The following is a 17,111-nucleotide window of genomic DNA, read 5'->3' on the forward strand; positions in this document are numbered from 1 at the left end:
ACTTAACTGCCTTGGAGGACAAACTCAGCATTGTAGGACATGTTTGCTGTTATAAAGTGATTTTGTGTTTTAGCACAAATATCCGCACATATTTTCACCAACACCAAGCAGCTTGATAGCACGTGCAGTACTTAAAGAACGTTTGGTGCTACTTGCAAGGAATTTTGAGAATTCTTTTGTTAGATTTGTAGTGCAGTTTACTCATATGCATAATTAAAGCGTTATTGCATCCATGAAATACGACTTGCAAGAGCTAAGCACGACCAGATCAAAGTTTATGGAACAAGCAGCAGGAATGGAAAAGAAAATTAAACTGCTACAGAGACCAAACAGAAGATTCACAATTATAGTAAAGCTAACTGCCAACACTCTGCCTGACATTTCACATCTGAATATTTTCTCAGACTTGCCAAATTTAAACACACTGCTGTGCTCTAATTGATTGCAACTCTTCAGTATTTCTCAAAAAAAAAAAAAAAAAGCTAAATGTTCTAACTAAATGACTTCACACTTAATTTAAAAGACATAAAAAAAGAGTATAAACAACTCACTTAATTCCTAGAGCTGTGTGGCTCAACACTCAGGCTTTTACTATGAATAAAGCTCTTCTGTCAGAATGTTGTGCTCAAGTTTGAGCTTTGGACACACTGGTGCTCATGGCAGCTTTCCATGGTAAACCACCAGTCAGGCAACAAGGGGTCAAAGGACCCAGTGTTTAATTCCACTGCTTCCTTTCATTTACATATAATTAAGAACCGGGCTATTGAACAATCAGGACGGCTTTGCCTTTATTTTGCTCAAATTTTCATAAAAGCTAAAATTGTTAAAATGTTTTAGTCTTTTAAGAAGATGCTGGTCTTTTTCTACTTTTCACTCTTACTACTAAAACAGAAAAAAAGAGAAAACATTAAGTATCATAATTTTTTATCAGTCAAGTAATGAAGGCATTTTTTTAACATCTAGACCCTGTAGGACCAAACTTTAAGGGAAAAACACAGACTAAAAAAGATCTTTTTTAGTTAAGTGGTTACTCATAATATCAGTTGTTTTGGGTAGTAAAAACAGAAAATAAAAAGCATGATGTAGAAGTCTATATTCACCTAAATGGGCATCTTTTATTTAATACATGCGCATACGGCCGCTTGGTTAGAAACAACCTTTGACAAAACCAAAGTTTCCTTAATGCAAAATGAAAGAGGCAGAGGACAGTGACACCATGCATTGTCCGGTGGACTTAAAAGTTTGGGAGTGTGTCGCTGCTTCAAGCTTATTGTCACTGCATAACCAGCCAGTAAATCAGTTACATACCGTCTAAACTTTAAAGAGAAAAAATTCCCGAGTTAAAATAAACTTTTATAAATAAATACCCAGCTAAATGTTGCATATGGCACAGTTCATTCTAAAGCTCAATACTGGACTTCATTTTTGAAAAGGTGCAGCATGTAACCTAAACTCATCTACCAGCCTCCAAATGTGGCCAAAGTCGGTTTATCCCCACCAACAAAAACATCTTTGTCGCAGAATCAAAAACCCCAAACACTTCTGACAATCTGTGAAAAGTAGGGGGTGCATTGCTGTTATACTTTAAACAAAAAAATCATGAGACCTGACCACAAATGGATTAAACTATGTCCTTCTTTAGGCAGTATATTAAAAACTTGTTTATTCCTCTTGTATAAAGAAGCTCCCCCTGTCAGAAAAAGGCTCCCAGCCAGTAACACATACCGGAACACAAAGGCTCCCGGCAAAACTATTAGGCAGCCTCTATCCCTCCATTCTCTCAATCCCACAAAGCCGACAAGGAGCTGCTGGAGGACGAGAGGCCCGCCGAATTAAAGAGGTTGACAGATTACATGCATGCAGGAGTAGCAGGAGGAAGTTTCTGCTTCTGGTTTGCAGAGAAGTCGAAACAGAGAGGCTACGGCAGAACGGACAGACTGATTACAGTGTCGGGATGTGGAGTCATTTTAGCTGTCACCTGTCACTGCTGCCACTCCATCTACCTGCCAGATGGGTTTGGCCCATTTACTGTAGCAGAGTTCTCCAGAGAAATATGCCACGTCCTGTGAAAGGCATTCCATTTTTCTTCTGAACCTTTTAAGCATCAAATTTAAGTGTAAAAGTAGCAAAAAATACCTCAGGGATGGTGTTAAATCAGTTAACACCAAGTGCTAAAATGTGATACGTGAGTGATCATTTCAGAGACGTGCTTCATAGCTTAACTCGTGATTCTAAAGTGCCTGTAGTTAAACCTGTGACAAACTGAGGACCTGTCCAGGGTGTACCCTGGGATAGACTCCAGCCTCACCACGACCCGGAATGGGATAAGTGGAGGGAAATGGGAAATTGATGAACGGATTAGTACTGCGAGTACTAAGCTACAAAGCTGGGACAACTGGCCCATCTATGCTTACTGTGTCACAAGTCAGTAGTACATGACTAGACCTATAGGCTACATTTTTCTACTTAGACACAACGACGAGAGAGGATTTCACACCTGCTGTCCCAGCAAGGTTTATTTGCCAAAAACAGAAACAAGCAGGGGTAAAGAAAGTTGAGGATGATAGGAGCTGTTGCTGAACTCTCTGTAATTCTTTTGTTGTTGTTATTTTCATTAATTATTAGCCTCAAATAAATGTGAAGCTCAAGAGCAGGAAAAAAATTAAAAGTGGTGCAAAAAGTGGTGTTAAGTCTTTATAGCTAATTGCACCTTTATGGTTTTTCCTACCGTTATAAATTAATTATAAAAATTCTTATATCAAATAATTATTCACGATAACCTTGTCAGTGAGTTTACCACTTCCTGGAACTGCTAGCTATATTCACTGACCAATTATGTGACTTATTTCTGACTGTACCTTCAGTCAGACCATAAACAAACTCATTAGGAAATGACTTGGTCATTAGGTGGTTGCCAACATCTGGTGGCCTTAAGACGCAGGTTAAAGTATTCCTGCAGTGGCCTAATTTTTCCAACCAGGAAGCTACATCCATCGTTTTTGTCTATGAATCAGACAGTCAAAATAAATAACTGATCCTCTAATATTTATATTTTGTTGTTGCTTCCAGTGACACCTGTTCTCTCTAAATATAAGCCCAGAACATCAAGCATCATTTGGGCTCAAGGGAGAATTGCTACGCAACTAAAAAATTGTCCTGATCACAAGAAGAGAAGCTGGTGAAGCTGCTGGTTCCTGACCATCTAGAGGTGATCTTGACCTATTACTTGCCTAATAGGTTACCACCATAGAGTTTTTTGCCTAACAGAGAACAGTATCAAAATGCAGTACTGGGAAAGAGTATATAGATTTTAAGATAACGTACAGTATTGTGCCTTCAGCCAGCCCTCAAGGCTTGCACACTTTTTAGTCAAAATAGGAAATTTATTGAAATGTGACATACATGGAAATACAGTATATACGGCAAAAACAGACTTTGTGCAATTCTAACAAGCTTGAAAGTTAACATGTGGTATGATCACCTTTATTCTTCAACACAGCCTGAACCTTGGAGGAGCTTTCTTGACATTTCTTTAAGAAGTCTTCAGGAATAGTTCTCCAGGCTTCTTTAAGAACATTCCAAAGCTCTTCTTTGGATTTTTATTGCTGTCTGTTTTATAGATGACTACACTCAGTGACCTCTCTTGACCTCCACGGCGAGACAATCTGAGCAAAAACTTCAAAGTTCTGTTGCAAACGTTTGTTAGTCCAGTTCCCTTCCTTAAGAATGGCCTTCCATTGAGACAAGTTTTGATGAGACTTTGTAGAACAGTAGAAGGATCAACTGAAGGACCTGATGTATACTAGTGGTGCAACGGATCACGAATGATCCGTAATCCGAACCGATCCCACTCCACGGTTCGGCACGCACATGATCCAAAGATTCGAAAAAGGAATCTGGTGGGTCTGTCAAGCGATAGTTATGGCCAGCGCTAGCGGTCCAAGTGGAGGAGTAGAGGAGTTTGCAGTATTTAAGCAGCCCTTTGCTGCCCAGTCCGCCCGGGCTAAAGCTATTACAAAAGCTACTGGGGTGTTTAGCTGCAGACGGGAGGCCGTATTCCGTTGTGCAAAACAAGGGGTTTAATCTATGATGAACGTGCTTGAGACACGCTATGATATCCCGCAAGATCGTTCCAAGCATGTATGAGCAGGAAAAGTTTAAAGTTATGGCTGAACTGTCCCAGTCATCTTCTGTTGCCCAACTACAAACGGGTGGACCTCCAGGGAAACGGAAAGCTACGGAGTGGTAGATACAAAGCCCTGTACTGCCCTATATTTTACCTTAATTTGTTTTTATATAATTGCGTGGAATGAGTCTTGAGTTGAGTATACCATAAGCAATTATAGTTGAGTTTTTTAAAAGGCAAAAATACTTAAATAAGTTAATAAGTAAATGTTAAAATTTTGTCACCACGAGATTTTTGAGCCGTTGCACCACTAACGTATACCATAAGCAATTATTAAACTCAGGCTTTCTTCCATAGTTTGCCTTTTGTCCTGTCTCTCTGCCCCTAATTCCATTGCAATAAGCCTAGGCTGCTGGGTTTCCCATGACGCAATGAACCATTCTTCTTCATGCTCCTCTTTTCACTCTCTATCTGTTTATACTCCCGTCTGCATTTAATCATTAGCTATTATTAATCTCTGGCTCTCTTCCGCAGCGTGTCTATTGTCCTGTTTCCTCCTCCCCAAACAGTCGTGGCTGCTCCTCCACGAGCCTGGTTTTGCAAGAGGTTGAGGTGACTGTTGTAATTTTGTGCTGTATAAAAAAAATAAATTGAAAATTGAATTGAAGTGAAGTGAACCTTGTGGCAACTAGGGATGGGTATCGTTTAGGTTTTATCCGATACCGGTGCCAAATCGGTACTTTTGAAACGGTGCCGGTGCTCAAACGGTGCTCAAACCGGTGCTTAAAGAATGGAGAACACAAAATTGGTCCAAAAACCTCTCATATTCAGCTGGTTTTTTGTAAAAAGATAACAATGTTAGCCTTTTCTGCAGCTATGGGGCATATATGGTATCACTCTTGGCTGGAAGCAGTGCTTAAACAATGGAAAAAATACAAACTTTGTCCAAAAACCTCTCATGTTTAGCTGTTTCCCTCTTTTTCTTTGGTCATTTTAGCCTTTTTGGCCAGGGTGAAGGGAGTATCTGCCATCAAACAAGAAGACAGCTGCATGTAGCTATGATGATGTTTGCTAGTTCACCTTACATGCATTAATGTAATAACGTGGTTAGCCTACTCAACGTAAATTACACACGAACAACATAAAGCTACTCACGCAGAGAAGAACGGCTGCTGCTGCCATCAAATACGGCGCATTTCTCGGCTTTAAAAAAAAACAACGCTATGCGTCGTCAGGTGTTTCATCGGATTTGAGTTGTTACCTCCTTTGCACAGTATCACCTTAAAGCACTTGTTGCAGGCTGCTGAGTTTGCATATTTTGCTGTGAAGTACAGCCAGACTTTGACCGCTTCGCCTTGGGCATTTTTAATCTGTAGCTCTGCTCTAAAGGAACGTACGTACCTGGACCCGCCTACTATCCTCGGAAACGTAAAATGATTGGCTAGAAGTGTATCACAGCTCAGGAAAAAAAAGCACCAAAATAAAGCACCGAAATGTGCGCTGCTTTTCGGTCTGGTTACTACCGTTTATGATGGCACCGAACACCGGTACCCATCCCTAGTGGCAACAGTTGTGACTGCTATATAAATAAAATTGAATTGAGTTGAATTAAAGAGAATCCTTTTTTTCTTAAGGACATGATCTTCAGACACTATTCGTCTGCAGTAGATACAGTGCCTTGAAAAAGTATTCACAACCCTTAAACTTTTCCACATTTTGTCCTGTTACAACTACAAACTTAAATGTTATTTTAAATTTATACGACAGACCAACACAAAGTAGTGCATACTGTAATTGTAAAGTGGAAGTGATGTCATACATGATGCTCAAAATTCGTTATAAATAAAAGTCTGAAAAGTGTGAAGTGCGTTTGTATTCAGTCCTCCTGAGTCAAAACCATACCAAACCACCTGTCACTGCAGTTACCATGGGCATGTCTCTACCACCTTTGCACATTCAGACTTCAATTTTTGCCCATTCTTCTATGAACAATAGCTTCAGTTCAGTCAGATTGGATGGAGGGCATTTATGAACACCAATTTAAAAGGCTTGCCACAGATTCTTTTGCATTTTAACAGGGACATGTGAGTATACTGTGATTAAGGGGAACCCCCATCACAGTCTCAAGTCTTTTGCAGCCTCTAACATGACTTCTTACAGGATTGACCTGTATTTAGCACCATCCATCTTCCCATCAACTCTGACCAGCTATCCTGTTCCTGTTGAAAAAAGGCACCACTGCATCATGACGCTACCACCACCATGCTTCACAGTCGGGATGATGTATTCAAGCTGCCATTCTTCCATAAAAGCCAGATTTGTGGAGTACATAAGTAATAGTTGACTAGGTTCTCCCAGTTGAGCTCAAAATCACCTCGTTTGTGGAAAGATTCCATTTGATGCCAGTCAAACTCTGTTTATCTATCTAAAAATAGAAATGAGAATAAATTATACGGTTTTATTGCTGGCTGGTAGCAAAAGACTGCAAAAGATACAGTTTTGAATTGGCTCCTTGCTAAGCCATCTGTTATGTGTACACACAATGCTGGTTCATCCCTTGAGACAGGTGCCTTTCATGATTATTCCTCTAAAAATAGTCAGCTACAAGGATTGGCCTGTAAATGAGTGGAAAAGCAGCCAATGCCCAAAGAAAAACTTGAAAGACCTTCAGAAAGCCTGGAGAACTACAGCTCAAAACCACTTTTTTTGTTTTAAATCTCAAGTCTGGTTCCTTGGGAGCAAAAAATAGAGAAATTACATGTGGGTCAAGACTTTTGCACAGCACTTTACACTTTGACATACATTTTAAACTGATTTACAGAGGCCACGATGACAGACAGAAGTTATTTTCCATGAGCAAGAACTGAGTCTGGTAACCTATCAAAGGTATTCACTGCAGTATCATTTTACAACTTTAGTTTCTGACGAGTCTTCACAAAATTGAGAAATAAAGGTCACTAGAGGCAAAATTTGGTTTAGAAAGTAACTAAGTAGATGAATAAGATCTAGTGAGTGGGCAATCTGCATAATTTGGCTAATTTGAACATGTAAAATAATTTACAAATGTGCATTTCCTAACCTGAGCAAACAGTGATCATTTAATGCAAAAATGTTTAATATCAACCTAACAAATATAATCTTTTTCACTTTAAAAATGTAGTACGTGTGAACGAAACCCCTGATATGCATGGATCATGTCACATGTGCACACAGGGTATCGGTAATTGTAAGCTGAATTCAAAAGCTACCAGAAAACATCTAAGAGACCGGTGCATTCATGCATTACCCTAAATGACACTGACTTGTTTTTTTTAAATAAAGTGGTTAGCTCATGGCCTCTTGATTAAAAAGCAAAGAGAAAATCAACAAACTATCTATAGTATTCAGTTTGTGTTAACATATGATTATGGTTACATGATTTTAAACAAGTTTATCTGCTAATAGTGGACAAGTTATCCTGTTAACATGTACAAGTGTATCTGCTAAGCAAACAAGCAGGCGGTACACAGAAAAAATAGGGCTATCCTGGTGGATCATCTTCTGAAGTAAGTATATGCTAACTAGCCTCTTTGAAAAAAAATATATATTTACATAGTAGAGGACAGTTATGTGCCTCTGATACTCATTCATTCATCCTCTGATAATAGAAAATTACCATAAATAAAGTTGGTTGCCAATATTTAAGTCTGGTCTACAGTTTTGTGTAAAAGTATTTGCGTTTTTGTTACACAAATTGTAATACAACACAAAGAAAACTCAAGTAAATACACACCTGACTCTATATGGAAAAGTAACTGATTCCTAAACTGGATAACTGGTTTATCCAGGAGCAATCACCTGATTTGTGGAGCAGAAATAACTTAAAAACTAACACATCAAAGAAGCCCCACTCACCTGCTGGCCACATCTTTTACTTGCAAGGGGCAGCCAATCAGGAGAAAGCTGGCATAAAAGGGAGAGGAATGAAATAGCATTGAGAGGGCTACATCAGTGCTCATCTTAATTACATGAGGATTATTTGCAGTTGTGAATCATGCAAAACTAGTAGAATCAAATAATAAAAATATAGAAAATCAGAAATGAGCGCAATAGGGCCCCTTCCACTTTAACATTGTGTCCACTGTATAGTCTTTAGAGGCAACACAAAAGAATATAAATGGCAGCTGTTTAACTGTATAAACTAAAAGATATTTCTGAACATCAGGGTCACTGATCTCCAACGTAATGGATAGTCAAAGTAGCTAAGGACGCTGATAATTGGCTGGAAATGTAAGATAATTTTAGAAAACACTGTGAAGTTCTCTTTTTAATTAAGCAAAACTGCACATGGATGTATCCATGTGATTAAAATATCTGAGATAACATTACCAATAACTTTTCTGATTACATTTACCACACAAATTCAACGGAAATCATTACAAATGTGAACTGTGAAAATAATGCAGCACTCAGCAGCACCAGTAACAGCACAATAAGTCATAAACGCACGCACCAGTGCATGACCATAAGTCATCAGATACACCTACTCCAAGTCAGGTTGTCAAAAAACATCAACACTCAGATACAAATATATGTATTAAAGAGTCAGACAGAGAGTCCAGAGTGACAAGAGCCAATCCGAGCAAACTGAATTAAATCCACAGCGGAGCCGAATGAGACAGTTTCAGGCGTCAGCAGCTGTTTGTAGCCTGAACTGCAAAGTGAAGGAGAGCAGTTTTGAACTTTAGATGCCGGCTGCAGGCAAATACGCCCAAGATGATAAACTTTAACAATAATAATATAACAACAATAATTTATTCAAACGTGCTACTTGTTTTGTGGCAGCCAGTCTTTCTTTCTTTCAAAGTCAGCACTCTGTGTTTAATATCTTTGTTTAATTTTTGTTTTTATACCACACTTTACCCAAAGTTTATAAGGCTTCCATAACACTCTTCTTCTATAGTAATGAAATTATTTAGATGTATTAAGATAAGATAAGATAAGATAAGATAGCCTTTATTAGTCCCACACGTGGGAAATTTGTTTTGTCACAGCAGGAAGTGGACAGTGCAAAAGTTATGAGGCAAAAATTAGAATACAATAAGAATAAATACAGTACACAACTGTACAGAATAGAATAAAATAAAATACTATATACAGTAGAATAAAATAAAATAAATATACAATAAGATAAAAATAGAATACAAATACAAATACTATATACAACTGAGTAAAAATACAACGATGACAGAAAGGATTATTGCACTTAGTATTATTGCATATGTATGGATGTGTGTGCTTGATCAGTTAAAGTCTTTATTATGGAGTCTGACAGCAGTGGGGAGGAAAGACCTGTGATGTTTGTTGAATCCTTTGTATACCAGTGTTTTTAAAATATATTTTACCTTCACAGGGCATAAAGGAATGATCTAAATAATTGATAAAATGAAAAAAAATCTCTTAAATTTATTATACTTATTTTGTTAAATGTAAATGGAAGCAGCTAAAAATTAACAACTAGTAAACTAACAACTAACAAGTTAACCTTTTCAAAATATGGATTCTTTACCATTACTTTGATTGTTGCAGAATTAGGTCAAACTTTTTACCTGAGGTACCGACATCTAACAAAACCCATTCATTGTGTTCAGTGCCATTTTAAGGTGCCAAATTGCTTCTAATAACGGTAACACATACATTTCCACCAAAAATCAGCAAAGCTACTTAAAGTCTGTTGTTTCAGTTAAACAATGCTGTTCAACCTGGAAATCTCAGCTAAACTCTGTGCACCAGTTATAAATGTGCCAATGATGAGGAGGTTTACTGACACAGTGGCGCTGTGCTTCGTTTCGAAGCAGTCAGCTTTCTCTTTTTTGGGATGGAATCACACTATGATTCACAATTTTCCCCACAGATTTAGTTGAAGTCAGGTAATCACATGAGTGGTTTTTCATATGGTTGCCTGGATACAATGCTGGTCACTTCAACTAAATGCTAAAAGGGCCAACTCACAAATCTGTGCAACCTGCTTTTGCTTTGGTTTCTATTCAAGTTCTAACTGGAAGTGACAACTCGCATGGCTCATATGATGGAAGAACTGTGCTATTCCTGGCTGCTAAGATTTTTTTTTCATGGAAAGCAGATTATGAGCCAAATTAAGATAATCTGTAATATAAGATCATCAAATAATCCACCTTTTCAAGATGTAGTTTAGCTGGATGCATTTGAAATCCTGGGCGAGCTATAAAAATTCTAAATGGCAAATCAACAATTCCTGTAAGTTTCCACCTATAAAATATATTAAATAATAAATACATTTAAAACAATCTGCACCCACACACACACACACACACACACACACACACATGCAGGTTTATATCCACCAGTACTGTTCTTCAGTCTGAAATATATCTCAAAGCATGTCATCAAACATTCATCAAAGCTAAAATGTGCCAAAATAGATGGCGAAAAAAGAGAAAACAAGAAAAAAATAACCCTAAAGTCAGTTAAAACCCCAGCTAATAAATAAATTCTTTCATTCTTTGATATATAAAAAAATAACACGTGATAGTGCCTCCACAAGCCAACAAGCAATCACCAGCAGATCGGCTGATGATCAAAGCATCAGCAGTAACACTGTTCATTACGAAGTACATCCATAAAGAGGATGCCACGCCCAAGGTTCAAATTGCCAACAAGACTTGTTTCCCTCCCAAAAGCAACACAATAAGAAAAGCTAAATTACAAGTAAATCCTAATAAAGACGCCAGATTCTAGAACACCAGTCCTCCGTCAAATAAAGGACAAAGCTATCACTAAGCGCTCTCACTTGCCACACCTGAGAGAGGGAGAGGATGAGTGAAGGAGGAAGGAGAGAGAGCAAAGAAAAGGGAGAGGAAGCAAACACAAGGAGAGGGCGGGTAATAGACCAGCACACTGAGTGAGCCTTAAAGTGCAAGGATCTTTGACAGGTTTCATCAGTCTGACTAAATGTAAAATCATCAGCATTTTATTTATGATGATCAACAACAACAAAAAAACAGTTGTTATTCTTAATCCTTTCAGACAGCCTAATTTTCTTCAGTGTGTATTTAGCATGAAACAGATTGTGGACAGGAAGAATCCAAAGCAAGGAAGAGCACTGTTTTAGACGTATAAAATAAAAGTAAAGCAAAATACTGTATTGTCACGTTACAACTTTTGTAAATGTATACACCACACGCATTTGGGTCATAGTCGTGCACTAATTTAAAGAAGACTGCACTGCATATTTAAACAGTGCACACTCCAAAACTTATATCTTTCACGAGACAGCGGCTTTATTCAGCATCTATAAAGCGTCTGTTAACATGTGTACCCCATGAGAGAAGGGCGGGACAACCATCAAGGATTCGACGTTACAAAAGCAAAAAACCTGTCAGTCTGCAACTTTCAATACACGAGTTTGACGCCCAGTTTCAGATTAACAGACATCAGAAGCCAAATGAAACTAGTTTCCTTCTGAAATGAATCATTATCGAGCATTCTGAACATGTGCAGTTTGATCCCACTCCGATCTTCTTCTCTCCGTGGCACTACAAAGCACGGCACACAGTCCTCTTACTGGTGCTACACCTGCCTGCAGGGAGAAGACTGCAGCACACCTCTTATGGGCTCACTAGTGCCATGTTTTAGTCACATAGTGTTCTCGTGTATATCGGGTGACGGACGACCTGTGGGCTGCATTGGGAGGAGGTGGGGGTTGGGGGGAGCAGAGTGACCTTGAAGAGTTTTCGTTGCCAAACTGTGGAATTCTTTTCAATGGGAATGAAAACCGGAGATCGGAAGGGGATGTACACCAAGCCTGAAATCTTATTTCTAGTAACGGCAGGACTTCCCTCCATCCTCCCCTCCACACACACACACGTGCATATTTTCATCTCCCACACAGCTAAGTTATTCGCGAGTGGAAAAGGAATCTGGTATTTACAGTAACAGCCAGATTATAATTACACCGTGAGCAGTCTCAAGGCTGCGGAGAGGAGGCTGCCAGGCTTACATCCACTGTGTGGCCTGAAGAACACAAGCAGATAGTCAGTTTTGTTGATGTGATAAACTAATCGCCAGGGCCGTCTAAAGATTAGAGTGCAAATCCTCACATAAAAACCACAGCAATGCTGTAATAAGACGTGGAAGAACGCCTTTAATGCACGCTCCTGAGAAGACAGGATTAAGAAAAGGGAAACTTGAAAATACAGCAAAGCCACATTTAAGGTTCAGAACACACACACACACACACACACACACACACACACACACACACACACACACACGTGTATCAGGCATCTGCAGGATGAGTCTAAGAACATGTCTTTATTTTATGTAGGAGATGTTTGATTAACTAATGTGACTGGGTTGATTCACAACCACCGTTTGTTTTTTAAATCTATACATTTTAGCTGCACAGAGGAAGATTTAAGATTTAAAGTGAATGCAGTACAACTGTGAAGAAGGACAAATTAAACCAGAATCCTCTTTAGAATGGAGTTTTTAAAAGATGGAACTAGAATGACAAAATCTAATGAAAAATATTAACTAATTTTTGCCTTTTTGTGTATATATATATATATACCTGCTTCCTTTATTTTGTTTTGGGGGCTTTTGTTGACTTTTTTGTCCTTTACGGGTTGAATACAAATTCTGACAAATACAAGGAATCGCAATTAAAACATTTCATTGAATAAGATACTGAAATTGGGCACAAAACATCAGCAGGAGCCTTTACAGCTCCACTCTTTTTATTATTTGATGTGTCTGGGAAAGTTTTAGAAAATTAAAACAAAAAAAACCCTTCATTTTTGCTGGTGATGACAAAAGTCTCAACTTCTCTTCACTGACTGCGTGAAAAAGCCTGGCTTCTTCCTATCAGAGCCACATTAAACTAATGGCAACCCAAAAGGTTAAGTGGTATGATTTTTCTCCTAATTCAACTTTTTTTATTTTATGTAATCTATACCAACCTCTGTGCTGTGAGCCAATACAGTCCGCAACCAAAGACCAAACCTTTTCAGAAAAATGTCAGTCTTACCTCTTAAAATTCCCTAACAACTGAGCAAACTACATTTACTGTAATGTGACAGTAAATGTTACACATGTCTCTCTTCAACTCTGCTCACACTGCACGCCTCATAATTGCAAAAGCATATTTTATGGTTGAGAGCAATACAATGAGATATTTTATGCTTACACATCTCCTACACAGTAAATTTAAGCTTAATTGAACCTTTTGCCTTTATTGGCAGAAAGTCTGTCGCAGCAGTTTTACCCATGTCAGTCAAACCATGAACTCTCTGAGATCGGTAAAGTTGGTCGGTTAGAGCACAATCAGAATTGACTGTTGAACCGAGCAGAGATGCACCTGTTACACTGGGAACGATCCGGTCAGTTTCACTCCTCCCTTCCGCGCTGCGGTCACTCTCTGCTCATCTCAGTGGAAAAGAAATCACATCTTACTTTTCTCCATTTCACGAACCTGTCACGGGAACATATCAGCTGCTGTGTCTGCCGCTTTACTTCTTTGGGTTAAACGTCAAAGTCGCCGCAAACACTCAATAAACGAAAGCGTAAAAGTGAAACTATAAACTACGCGGCACGTGCACCTCGGCTCTTATTCCTCCGCGTTATTCCTCCACGAACTTTTTCCTTGATGGTGTGTCAATAATATTTCCACTCAGTCCCTCTCCAGCCCACCAAATCCTACGTTTAAGGTTTGTCCCATTCGGAGACGTCACTGGACACGCCTTCTCGGAGCTTAGCGCGCAATAGGAGGAGGCTCGGAAACTGAGCTGTGTTCCAACACGGAGAATTAAGCCCCCGAGTGCGTGTGTGTCCGCACACGTTACTCCTCAGGAGCTGTTTGTCGTGTAATAAAAGAGACCACCTCGGTGCTGTGATGGAGTCCAGACTTTATCTCTGTGATTTCCGCGCAATCTTCACCTGTTCTGAGTTCATGATTGCAAAAAAGGAGCACAGCAAAAGCATGAGTCCACCAAGGCCCACAGAACACCAGCTGTGCGCCAGTGATGCTCATGTTGAACTGCCAGATATCGTAAAAAGAAGGTAAAGAGCATGACAGGAATAAATCTCCACAGAGCAACCTAGACACGCACGCACAAAGCAACGAGTTTCAGTAAAATGCAACTGAAATTTATAACATCAAAGGTTTTTTTTTTTTATTAAAATCATGAATCATTAAGTATAAACTTGATTTATACAATCAAGTAAATTTCATTTAAGCAGATTCTATTCAAGTTAACGTTTTAGCACTTACAATATAATCATATGAAAACTTACATGTAATTAATTCTTTAGAACTGAAGAAGCCTCTTGCATGAGAGGTGAAACTTCTTCAACAAACTTAGAGAAGTCCAGTCACCTTCTTTTTAAAGCTCCTAGGTCTGCCGTGACCTGGATGACTGAGAAGCTACACAGACCTACATGTGACTACAGTCCCACTAAGAAGCTTCTGATATTTGTTTCTTAAGAGTCTCTTAAGATTGAACCCTCTGTGATCGCTCATTTTCATTCACGTTTAGTAAAAAACTTACAAGTCGCTCCACATTTTTTGGGGATGTTTAATGGTTGAAGCTAACTCACACACCACCCATTAAGCCTCTGTATTACTGTTTTGTGCAAAATACCCACCTCTATTGTTTATTTTGGCAGCATTGTACCATCACCTCACAGAAAGAATGTTCCGAGTTTGAAACTCCTGCTCAGCTGTGACTCTGTATGGAGTTTGGATGCTCCCCTTGAGCTGATGCTGGATTCATCCAGGTTCCCCCTGCCGGCTGCTCTAAATTGGCTGTAGGTGTTGTTGTGAGGGTATGTCCTGTATCTTCTTCTGTACACATTTATTCAGATTATTTCACAAAATAAAATCAGGAGAGTGTCCTTGTACCATGTGCAGATCTTATAAAGCATCCCATCCAATTTCTTGGAATTCCCTTTGCATTATCATGTTATTATCGTCATATTTTTTCTTTTTGTTTTCATTGTGCTAAATGTTTTACACAAGTCTGCATAACTTTGATCAACTCTAACAGCCTTTCAACAGATTTTTGTATCGTTTGAACTCTGGTCAGTTCTGAGGCTGCTCTAATGTATGTCGGTATTCATGCTATAATTACTTTCTGCTTTTGCATGCAGCCTGCAAAGTACCAGTCGTTCTTAATGGTTCACTGTTAATCTCAGAACATACTATGCAAAATAAATAGATAAATAAAAAAATGTGAACATTTTAAATGGCCTTAAGTCAGACTAGAGGCCATATGAGCTGTGAGGCAAGGTACATTTTAAACAAAGGGAAACACAGAAGATTAAAACTGTTTCTGTCTTGTAGCTTTATTATGTGAAATTAGTCGACATAGAACATTCCCCAAAGCATCACACTGCCTCCTCCGGCTTGCTTTTATCCATGTAATGTAAAAGAAAGCATGATTTATCACGTCAGGCCACCTCCTTCCATTGCATCACGGTCCAGCTCTGATACTCATGCGCTCAGTGTTTGTGCTTTTGATGGTGAACAGGGTCAGCATGGGCACCCTGACTAGTTTGAGGCTATGCAATAACATACACAACAAACTGTGATACACTTTGTGTTCTGACACCTGTCTCTCAGGATCAGCATCAACTTTTTCCACAGTTTCAGCTACAATAGCTCGTCTGTTTGACTGGACCAAACCAGTACACATAATGTCGTGCTGGATCGGTGTATTTATCACGTATTAGTACAAGCGTTGACTCCCACGTTGGCCATGGCTTGTTTTGAATGTTTTGACATTGTGATCTTTCTTTATGAGACATGTTAGACTGTTGCGTTAGTGACCATAAGGTCACTCCCTGGACTCTGGCTTCACTTTGGTGAGTTACCTCTTTTTTACCACTTGAGGCTGCCAGTGTACAGCACTGCATTTAAAACAGCTTAGCACACTAACTCATATGAAACACGCATTCTCTGCGTGATCGTGCTTTCACAGCTTATTGTAGAAAGTATCAGTAAAGAGTACATTTTTCAGTCTTTTAAATTGTTGAGGGAGGCATTAATTACTCTGTCTGTAAAAGCTCTAATTTTCCCTTCACATGTGTAATTAAGTACCACAATTATTTTGATTTTATTTTCTGTGCCAATATTTTTTCTGTTTGTGTAGGTGTTGCTTTTATTATAAAAGCATTGATGTGACTATATTGAAGAGTGACTTTGCAGTGATGTAAATCCAGGGAATCACTGCTCTAAAATTTGATTTCAGTTTCTCAAAAATTGCTTAGAAGTGTAAGGTCATCCTGTTTCATCTCAGCTGTGTCTCTCAGTGACCTGGTCATTTTTGAGGATTGTTTCAAAGTCTGGCCATGAGCTCCAATCAACCCGTGGCTGAGGGTCCACAGCGGGCCTGAGCGTGGAATATTTTACAGCTGATCTGAGCTAAAATGCAAAGCTTGAGAAAGTTAATAAAATGGTTTCTTAGAGAGGTCAAAGAGGTCATTCAAACTGATTTTTGTCCTTTTATGAAAAATGTATGTCCTGTCAGTGCTGCCTGGTAAAACCATAATGAGGAGTTATGCTCTGAGCCTTGAAGGCCAGTTAAACCAGAAAGTCATATTCAGCCACATTTCCTCTGAAAAACAGTTGGTGTTAATCTCTGGGTCTCTTCCACATCACGTCTTTTATTCTGTCTTCGTTCTCTTTCCCCAATGGCAGATGGCCCCGCCCCTCCCTGAGCCTGGTTCTGCCGGAGGTTTCTTCCTGTTAAAAAGGAGTTTTTCGTCCCCACTGTTGCCAAGTGCTTGCTCATAGGGGGTCATATGATTGTTGGGTTTTTCTCTGTATGTATTATTGTAGGGTCTACCTTACAATATAAAGCGCCTTGAGAGGCGACTGTTGTTGTGATTTGGCGCTGTATAAATAAAATTGAACTGAACTGAGTTGATGATTCAGTCACTGTTTTGTGCTTCTTTTCACTGACTGTGG

At 39.0% G+C, this 17,111-nt stretch overlaps 1 protein-coding gene across 3 annotated transcripts in view; it reads right to left on the reverse strand.

Annotated features, from left to right (window-relative positions):
- The window catches only part of esr2b (estrogen receptor 2b), a 68,103-nt gene extending 54,299 nt beyond the window's left edge, over nucleotides 1-13,804 (reverse strand). Inside the window, exon 1 of one of the 3 annotated variants that reach the window (XM_086274703.1) lies at nucleotides 13,617-13,804. The gene's annotated coding sequence lies outside the window, so the exon portion shown is untranslated. Of the gene's footprint in view, nucleotides 1-551; nucleotides 623-13,502 lie in introns of those variants that run through there. The other 2 variants (XM_086274701.1, XM_086274702.1) reach the window with 2 other exon arrangements.
- Nucleotides 13,805-17,111: the final 3,307 nt, after the last annotated feature.

Source organism: Aulonocara sp. 'chitande type north' Nkhata Bay, linkage group LG19 (genome assembly GCF_057382095.1).
Source record: "Aulonocara sp. 'chitande type north' Nkhata Bay isolate Kocher_YH1m ecotype deep benthic linkage group LG19, A_spYH_male_GT1.1, whole genome shotgun sequence".
Taxonomy (NCBI): Eukaryota; Metazoa; Chordata; class Actinopteri; order Cichliformes; family Cichlidae; genus Aulonocara; species Aulonocara sp. 'chitande type north' Nkhata Bay.